Source organism: Zootoca vivipara, chromosome 6, assembly GCF_963506605.1.
Source record: "Zootoca vivipara chromosome 6, rZooViv1.1, whole genome shotgun sequence".
Taxonomy (NCBI): Eukaryota; Metazoa; Chordata; class Lepidosauria; order Squamata; family Lacertidae; genus Zootoca; species Zootoca vivipara.
The window spans coordinates 69,463,400-69,473,012 of record NC_083281.1 but is presented as its reverse complement, the minus strand read 5'-3'; the positions used below and the strand labels follow the sequence as shown (position 1 = coordinate 69,473,012).

General features: G+C 48.0%; 1 protein-coding gene across 1 annotated transcript in view; it reads right to left on the bottom strand.

Annotated features, from left to right (window-relative positions):
- Positions 1 to 9,613, bottom strand: part of PLEKHF1 (pleckstrin homology and FYVE domain containing 1) — a 23,766-nt gene extending 14,153 nt beyond the window's left edge. Inside the window, exon 1 of the mRNA XM_035120455.2 lies at positions 9,157 to 9,613. The gene's annotated coding sequence lies outside the window, so the exon portion shown is untranslated. The remainder of the gene's footprint in view (positions 1 to 9,156) is intronic.

The window sequence follows — 9,613 nt, the reverse complement described above, 5'->3', positions numbered from 1 at the left end:
CAAACTTATGGAGGAGGAGAGGGCTATCGATGGCTACTAGCCAGGATGACTATGCTCCGCCTCCACAGCTGGAAGCAGCAGCACTGCTTCTGAATACCAGTTTCCAGAAAACAGCCAGAGGGGATTGTGCTCTTGCGCTTGAATCCTCCCTGCGGATTTCCCCACAGGCATCTGGTTGGCCACTGTGAGAACAGGATGCTGGACGAGATGATCCATCAGGCTACACTTGATCTTAGTCAAAAGGCCGAGAAGCGATGAATGTTAGATGAAGGAATAAATAAGCAAGATGAAAAAATATTTCTCTATGCAACCGCAGCTGCAAGAATACTGACCGCCACATATTGGAAAAGACAAGAAATACCAAAAATTAGTGAGTGGCAGGGGAAATTATTTAGCTATTTAGATCTAGCGAAATTAACTGATTCAATCAGAGGTTGTAGCAAACAGAATTTTGATCAAAGTTGGGGAAAAATTGGGGGATTACATGAAGAAACAGTGCCCTACACTAAAATCCTGGATTTATTTCTAACGTCCTGTACTCTTTGCAAAGATTACAACTGCAAGAGAAAGCATTAGGGAAGTATATCATGGTAAGGGAAGCAGTAACTAGTTAAAAACTTAGCTAATTCGATGATAAGTGGAAGTTTTATGGAAGGAGAGGATAATTTTGTTTGTTTGTTTCATTTGTTATGTTTATTTATTGTATTATTTGTTTTATATAATTCAGATTGAGTAAAGGGAATAGACAGAAAAGTCTAGTGGATTTCTGTATTAGATTTTATTTATATTTTCATTTGTAAGTTTGGTTATATGATAATTTCTATGATTTGCAAGATTTGTTTGTTTTGATTTGAATTTCAATAAAGTTTATTTTATTTTATTTTTAAAGAGATGATCCATCCATTTGTTCTTAAGCCTACAAAAGTTACTAGCCCACACACGACTACAGCCATGTTTTATTTCCCCAACAGCCTGCAAGAAGGAATCCTTGATGCCATGGGGCATCAGATGCAGATCCCTCCGGGTCCCTTCCCACTCTAGAGCCAGTGTGGTGTAGTGGTTAAGAGCGGTGGGCTCATAATCTGGTGAACCGGGTTCGATTCCCCGCTCCTGCACATGCAGCTGCTGGGTGACCTTGGGCTAGTCACAATTCTTTGAAGTCTCTCAGCCCCACTCACCTCACAGAGTGTTTGTTGCGGGGGAGGAAGGGAAAGGAGAATGTTAGCTGCTTTGAGACTCCTTTGGGTAGTGATAAAGCGGGATATCAAATCCAAACTCCTCCTCCTCTACAATTCTATGATTAAGAACCGCTTTTATTTCACACAAAAAATGCCTTTTCGCCTGGAGGCAATTTTGTGCTCACTGTAGGTGATTAGAAAAAGCAGATATTTATAAGTGTGCATAAGAGCCGTTCAGCTTAAGGACCTTGGAAGCTTCCTCAGCATTTTTTTTTAAAGAAAAGAAACAAATGCACTGCTGTGTTGCTTTGAGGATCAGTTCATAATAGTGAAGGACCGACTGCCCCACCATCAGCCAGCGTGATCGTTTTATATTTAAAAGACAAAACTAAATGCCACCACGGAGTCGTTTTGCTTCTGCTATTATGAACATAATGACTTTTGCACACTACAGAACAGGAGGGGAGGGAGAAGAATGAAAAGGAAAGAAAGCTAAAAACTACAGTACCTCTGATCTCGGTGCCCATTTGAAGTGGGAACACACAGCTGAGAACGGCAAACTCCAATTATATATATAAAAAGGACTGTTGGAGCCAACCTTTCATAGCTATTAGCGAGAGGTTGTTTTCATGAGAGCTCTTGGCAGGAGGCCTCTAGTAACCTTTCATCACAGAATTCGAGGGGCTGATTAGTTTCACAGGACTCTTCTGTGGACTTGTGTCTTGCAATGCAAAAACGTCCCCGAGCTTTGCAACAGGGCGGCATTAATTGTACCCCTTGGTGCAGACCAAGGATGAAAAGCAAAAGGGCCCTTAGCACGAAAGCTCTAAGCCACCTGGAACTCCACACCAGGGTAGCAATGAGGTGCCACAGCCACCTCCCTCTTTCTCTGTTCCATCAAAACCAGCCTTTTCCCCCACAAACGTAAAGAGCAGCCCTGTTGGGTGAGGCCAAGGAGCCACCTAATCCACTGGCCCCAGCCAGCTAGCTAGTGTTTGGAAAGCTTATATAGCAACAGCTCTCCTCTCGTGTTTTGTGGAGTAGAGGCTAGAGTGCTGGGCTAGAACCTGGGAGACTAGTAAGGTGGTAGACTCTCTTCTTCAGGAGAGGCTTTTAAGCGAAAGCTGCCATGGATGCCTTCGTTGCGATTCCTGCATTGCAGGAGGTGGGACTGCTAAACAATCCTTGGGGTTCCTTCCAGCTCTACATTTCTACGGCTCTATGAGACCAGGCTTCAAACTCTCAACCCCATTCAGGCATGAAGCCCCATTGGGTGACAGTGGGCCAATCAGTCTCTCTCTCTCTCTCTCTCTCTCTCTCTCAGCCTACCCTACCTCGCAGAGGATGAAATGGAAAGAACTGTGTATGCTACCCTGAACTTCTTGGAGTATAAATGTATGAGGAGTAATGCACCCACTTGATGATGATGATAATCTATTATTTCTACCCCGCCCATCTGGCTGGGTTTCCCCAGCCACTCTGGGCGGCTTCCAACGGAAGATTTAAAATACATTAAAACATCAGTCATTAAAAACTTCCCTAAACAGGGCTGCCTTCAGATGCATCCTATATAATAAAGTGCAAGTGTCCCTGCGTCCAAGTTTTTCCGTGTGTCCCTGGGCTACTGTGCATGGGCCCTAGGGACACAGGGATTGGACCAGAGACTTAGAACGCACACACGCGCGCCCTCCCCCCACCCCTCTGTCTCCTCCAACTGCCGTTCCCAGCCAGACAGCGCGTCGGGAAGCAAGTGTGGAGGCCGGCGGAGGTGAATGGGGGGGGGAGGAAGGGCGCCTTTGAGGAGCCCGGTCCAGCTCCCGCAGCCACGTCCCCAGAGCCTGATGCCACCATCTTTGTCCGCCGCCGCCTCCTCCTCACAACGCTCCCTGGCCCGTGAGAGGAGCGGCGGGGCCGCAGACTTCCCTCCCTCTCTGCGCTCGCATGGGACGGAGCTTCGGAAACCTTCTCAGGAGCCCCGTCTCATGCAGGAGGTGCGCGGCGAGGCGGCGGGGGGGGGAGGAGAAGCGCTCCTCACCCCCGCCGCCTCGGCACACAGCGCTGGCATGGGACGGGGCTTCGGAGACCTTCTCCGAAGCCCCGTCTCATGCTGGAGGTGCGCGGCGAGGCGGCGGGGGGGGGGGGAGAGAAGTGCTCCTCCCCCCGCCGCCTCGCCATGCAGCGCCGGCATGGGACGGGGCTTCGGAGACCTTCTCCGAAGCCCCGTCTCATGCGGGAGGTGCGCGGCGAGGTGGCGGGGGGGAGGAGAAGCGCTCCTCCCCACCCCGCCGCCTCGGCACGCAGCGCCGGCATGGGACGGAGTTTCGGAGAAGGTCTCCGAAGCCCCATCTCATGCGGGAGGTGCGCGGCGAGGCGGAGGGGGGAGAAGCGCTCCTCCCCCCCCCGCCGCCTCGGCATGCAGCGCCGGCATGGGACGGAGTTTCGGAGAAGGTCTCCGAAGCCCCGTCTCATGCGGGAGGTGCGCGGCGAGGCGGCGGCGGCGGCGGGGGGGTTGGGAGAAGTGCTTCTCTCCCCCCCCACCGCCTCGCCGCGCACCTCCCGCATGAGACGGGGCTTCGGAGACCTCCGAAGCTCCGTCCCATGCCGGCGATGCACGAGAGCAGCGTTCTAGCGCCCGTTTTTAAACGGGCTGAATTCCACTAGTTTTAAATAAAAGGACACATTCTACTCATGTAAAAACATGGTTATTTCCGGACCATCCGCGGGCAGGATATAGAAGGCGATTGGGCCGCATCCGGCCCCCGGGCCTTAGTTTGGGGACCCCTGGTTTAGGGCTTTAAAAGTCAGCACCAACACTTTGAATTGTGCTTGGAAATGCTCTTAGTAGGAATAAATCCTACTTGCGAGTTACAGTCAAATAAGGTATGTATTCTGGTAAGACTAGCAGTCTTGAACACAACAAATAAATACAAACAAGAAATTAGCTTCAAATTCACTAGAGTATATGTAGCTTGAAACAAGTGTTGCAACTTAGAATACACGGTAGTAAAAACACAAAAGATATCAACTAACAATATCCGTAAATATCAGTCCTATTCTAAAAGTGTCCAAAGGGTTGTTTTATATAGAGCCGGAGTGCCAAGTCGATTCAGTAAAAGAACCCAAGACAGGGCCCTGTTTCGAAGAGATTATGAAGGAAAGTTAATCCCTTTGACTTCCCCCACTAAAAGCCCCTGGGTTTAGTTATCTGTAATTCTCCCGGCTTAATCCACAACAGAGGGGATCTTTTCAGTGGTGGCCCCCTATATCTGTGGAACACTCTCCACAGGAAAAAACCTCACCGTCATTATCAGTGTTTAGGCACTAGGCACTTTTTATTGACTTTTGGCCTTTGCTAAGCTGGCCCCTGCAGCAGGGCTCATATTTAGGTGGGTATGGGAAGGGCTTTCTTTAATATTATATCAGATGAACATTTTTGGTGTCTTCTATAATGCATTGTTTTTTGTTTTTTGTTTTTTTTAAAAAAATCCTGCTGTTAAGTCACTTGAAGGCTTTTATTTTTGTAAAAAGGGGCAAATACATATAGATGACAATAATAATAACATCTATAGCTCCTAGGGTTCTTCAGAAGCCATAATAGCCAAATAGTTTCACGGGTGACACAGGTGTAATATAACATGAAAATGAAACCACTGCAGAGCTCTTCAGAAGTGATTTGATCTCAAAGCCTGCAGCGACAGAAGTGATCCTGCTTAAGGAATCCACTGGGAGGCACCCAATAAATTCATGACTGTCCTACATTGTGCAATTTCTAGGGGAAAGAACTGGGTGAAAGGTAGAACTGAAGTGATTCATCCAGGAAAGGCAGCAGGGTAAGTTCACGGATAACAGCAAAATGTGGAGAGGTTGTTGGTCTCCACAAAACAACCCCATTGCCAGTTTCAAAGAAAGAAAGGAAAAAACCTGGAACAAATTCAACAAGGCTGGGAAATTATGCAGATGCAGAAAAGAACAAGATCGGAATGAGAAGAATCTGAACTCTGAAGCAAAAGAATATTGTGACTCAGCAAATTTTCAGAGCAGGCAGCTGACCAGTTCAGAGAGCAAGTTTAGCTCCTTAGCACTGGTTTTTAGCAATCATTTGCAGGCATTAGATTAGGTGATAGGCACAGTCTTTTGCCAAGGCTGCAGCTGTGATTTAAAGCTCCAAGAACCTTAGTTAACACACGCACACACACACGGAAAAACTGGGGATGGTATCCACGGCTAGCCCTACTCAGAGTAGGACCATTGAAGTGAATGGACATGGCTAATTTCAGTGGGTCTACTTAGTTGGTAATATGGCTTAGTCATGGGTCTTAACTGCTGCAGAGCACATCTTGAACCCCCTGCTGCCAAAGTTAAGCACTTTAATAGTACAACTCCATTGCATGCTGACTTAAAGGTAACCCTTCTGAACACAATGGGGCATATCCCAAAGTAAGTGTGCAGCCTTGTTACATGGATTTCAAATTTTTGGGGGGGGGGGTTCAAACAACTTTGCTTCCCTGGGCCGCTATCCTGTCACATGGAACAAAAACTTTTGAAATGCTTGAAGAGTAAAGCATACCTTCCTGTTGCAAGAACTGAACACAAAATATTTGGTCGTTTTAGCAAAATTGGGAGCATTGTTCCCACTGAGAGCTGTTACTCTTAGGACATGAGAAGGTGCACAGTCTCCTAGTGTTCATCCCAGTAATGTTAGGGAAGGGCCACAGCTCAGTGGCAGAGCATATGCTTTGAATGCAGAAGGTCCCAGGTTCAATCCCTGGCAACTCCAGGCAGTGCAAGTTCCCTGCCTGAAACTGCTGCCTATCAGTGCAGACAGTACTGAGCTAGATCAGGCACCCCCAAACTTCGGCCCTCCAGATGTTTTGGACTACAATTCCCATCTTCCCCGACCACTGGTCCTGTTAGCTAGGGATCATGGGAGTTGTAGGCCAAAACATCTGGAGGGCCGCAGTTTGGGGATGCCTGATCTAGATGGTTCAATGGTCTGATTCAGTATAAGGCAGCTTCCTATATTTTAGGATACGCCATTCCAACTGAGCATGCTCAATGGCCATGAAACGCTGCCTTGACTGTTGGAGGAGAGGAAGACAGGGAATGGAGATGGTTTGTACGCTGAACAGAGCGTACTCCGTGCTGCAACATTTTATTGCAGGTCTCACTTGTATACTTCCAAAGAAAGAGAGGCCTGGCATTGGTTTATAGGGATCTGGTGACTCAAGAAGAGAAGCCCTGACACAAACATTTCTTGTGCGGCAGTTGAGACAATGACTAATAGCACCTGATGTTGGCCACTTTTGGGGAGAGTAAACTATTGCCTGGGATGCCATTAGTTTCAGAAGAAACTAATTGGGAGTTGCACAGGATTGAAACAGAGTCATGCTTGGGAGGGTGAGGCTGACAAGGTGGTTGCAAAGCCCCCACAGTTACTCTACTGGTGCCTATCTGCTTACAGCAAATGGGAGCAGGCTGTCTCCAGACCTCCTGCCTCACGACTGCACAGATGTTAGAGGCTGGGAGTGTGGCACAAAACCTTCTCTGTCTGTGGCCCAAACCCTCTGGAGCCACTTTCCTAGTGAGATCCTTCTGTGTCCAATGCTGCAGTTGTTCCGAAAACCCTGATTGGTGGCTAATTGTTTTTTTGTTTTAAAAAAAGAGCACTGACTCACTCCCACATGAGCAGAGACAGAGACCAGAGCATCAACTGGCTGTATGGCTGTGCTTATCTTTACTTTGATCTCTGCAGACTAAGCTTTCCATTTCCTGGCCAATTTGGCCAGCGTTCAGTACCATTCTTCCTCCAGCACTATGCCAAGGAAAGCAAAACACACCTGACAAAGTGGGCTCTCAAGTCCACGAGAAACACAATAAACCTTCATTTTCATGAAGGAGCCTTCAGCAGCAACAGAAGGCTCTGGTTATTATGCTCCCTCCATCCTCCTCTGTTCCCCCCTCAACTCTGCTAGGGTTGGTTTAGCCTGGAGAAAAGAAGATGGGGAAGAGGAAAAAGGGTCCATAAGAACATCAGAAGAGCCTTCTGGTTCATGCCAATGGCCCATCTAGTCCAGCGTCCTGTTCTCCCAGTGGCCAACCAGACGCCTGTGGGAAACTAGCAAGCAGGATTTGAGCACATTAACTCTCTCCCCTCCTGTGGCTTCCATGCCATGCATAATTTTCCATGCCATGCATAATTTTATAATTTTATAAAATTCTATCATGCTGCCTCTTGGATGCCTTTGCTCTTAAGCTGAAAAGTCCCAAACGCTGCCTTCATAGGAAACTTCCTCCATCCACTTGATCATTTTGGCTGCCCTTTTCTGAACTTTTTCCAACTTTGCCCAATCCTCTTTTAAAGCCATTGTGGTTCCTATCATTTGCCTGCCTCCAATTTCATTTGTGGGGTAGGGGTGTGTGACGGTGAAGTCCCCCGTGCTTTAGTAGGCTGGGGAAAAGGGTGATATGCAGGCATGTCCAACAGGTAGATTGTGATCTACCAGTAGATCACTGGAGGTCTGTGGTAGATCAGTGGCTCCCCCCAAAGAAGCTAAAAAACTTTGGCTCCCCTAAAAAAGCTCAACATCTTTGCCCTGCACCCCTAAAATGACCTGAACCACCCAAAACAGGGCTTTCCTTCCTAAAAAAAAGTTCAATGTTGCTTTCCTCTTCCCTAAAGAAGCTCAACAACTTTTACATGAACCCCCCAACATGGGCCTTCCTCCTTCCTAAGAAAAGCTCAACAACTTTGACCTGAACCACCCAAAAAGGAGGTAGATCACTCCCAGTTGTCTGTGAGTAGATCGCAGTCTCTTGGAAGTTGGCCACCACTGCAATATAGGAAGGAGGGGGGACAGGGTCAGCAGCCAGCTTGAAATGCATGGTTATAGGTAGAGGTGCCACCTCCGGGTCAAGACCCAGGAACGCTACAGAATGAGAAACTAGGTCAAGCAGGCCCTGTTTAGAAGTTCCTTATCAGTCCTCTCTATGACACCAACAGAGAGGGAGTTACTGTCATGCTACAGTGACAGCAAATAATGTAGAGTTGCGTCAAGATCCTCCACTGTTTCACTCACCTCGCCTCCTTTTCAGAGCCTCCTGCTGTTGACTCACATTTGACAGTCACCTGGTTGTTTCAACATTGACAGGAGCACTTCTTGGTTTCACTATTTCTTAACGCACCAGCTACATGCTTTGAAGGATTCCTGTATCACCACTAAATACACACCCAGACCTAAGAGCTGGGCTGTGGAAGCTTCCATATGTTGCTGCTGGGACTACCACTCCCATCAACCGTGACCTTTGGCCAGGCTGGATGGAGCTCATGGGAGGTGGAGTCCATCAACATCTGGAAAGTCACAGGTTCTCCACACACACACACACACACACACACACACACACACACCACCCTGCCTTACAGAACCACATCCCCTTTCTATAATCTGGCAGCTGTCCCTGCCATCACACTTAAATAACGAAATAAATAATTTAAAAACAAAGTAAGCATCATCATCATCATCATTATTGATGATAATAATATTAATTTCACTTATAAATCACTTCCCATGAGGCATGCCGAAGAGATCTGCAGTAGCATTTAGGTCCATTTCAAGTACATTCTTGAATGAAGAAAAGCATCACTTTATGTATATTTCGGCTGCCAGCGGATACAGAGAGTTGGCGTGATGGAAGTCTGAAAGCCGCTCCCACGGGCGGAATTTGGAAATAGCATTTTAAAAAACCCTTTCAGATTACAACAGCGCACTGGCTCTTCGCTCTCAGGTCCGGCGCCGGCACCGCAACAGTTTTGCAAAGTATGTGAAACTTTAAAGGATCGGTGAATTCCAAGCCCCGTAGAAAGACGCTACAGTACTGTACACAGACCCTTCGCACAGACCCCACCCCCATGCAGCGTTTCTCTCTCGCCTACGGCCGTGCAAGGCGGAGAGCGCGGTCGAGCCAAAAGACATGAATGTACCTCCTCGTGACTTTTCTTGTTTCCTGTCCCAACCGGGTCGCCGGGTCCGTCGATCCCGCCAAGCGACGCCTGGGAATCCGCCTTCAAGGGATCCTGTCGCAGGAGAAAGTGCAATTCCAAAGATTTCCCTCCTTTTTAATCCAGAAGGGCCCCCGCAGAAGGCTCTAGGTTGAGGCTGCAACGCTACCCTTCCCTGGAAGCAAGTCCCATTGAATTTAATGGAACCTACTTCTGAGTAGGCGAGTACAGACTTGCGCCTGTAAAAACTCACCCTACTTTCTTCTTTCTTTCCCTTTTTGCATCCGCGGCTGCGTAAAAAAATGGATGAAACAACAACAATAACAGCAAAGTATCTCTGGAACGCTCAGAGTCCCCAACATTCCATTCTCCCCGCTTTCCGTAAGTGTCACGAGCCAATCAACAGGCCGCCTCCGAAGCAGGACCGTCCGGTTCTGGG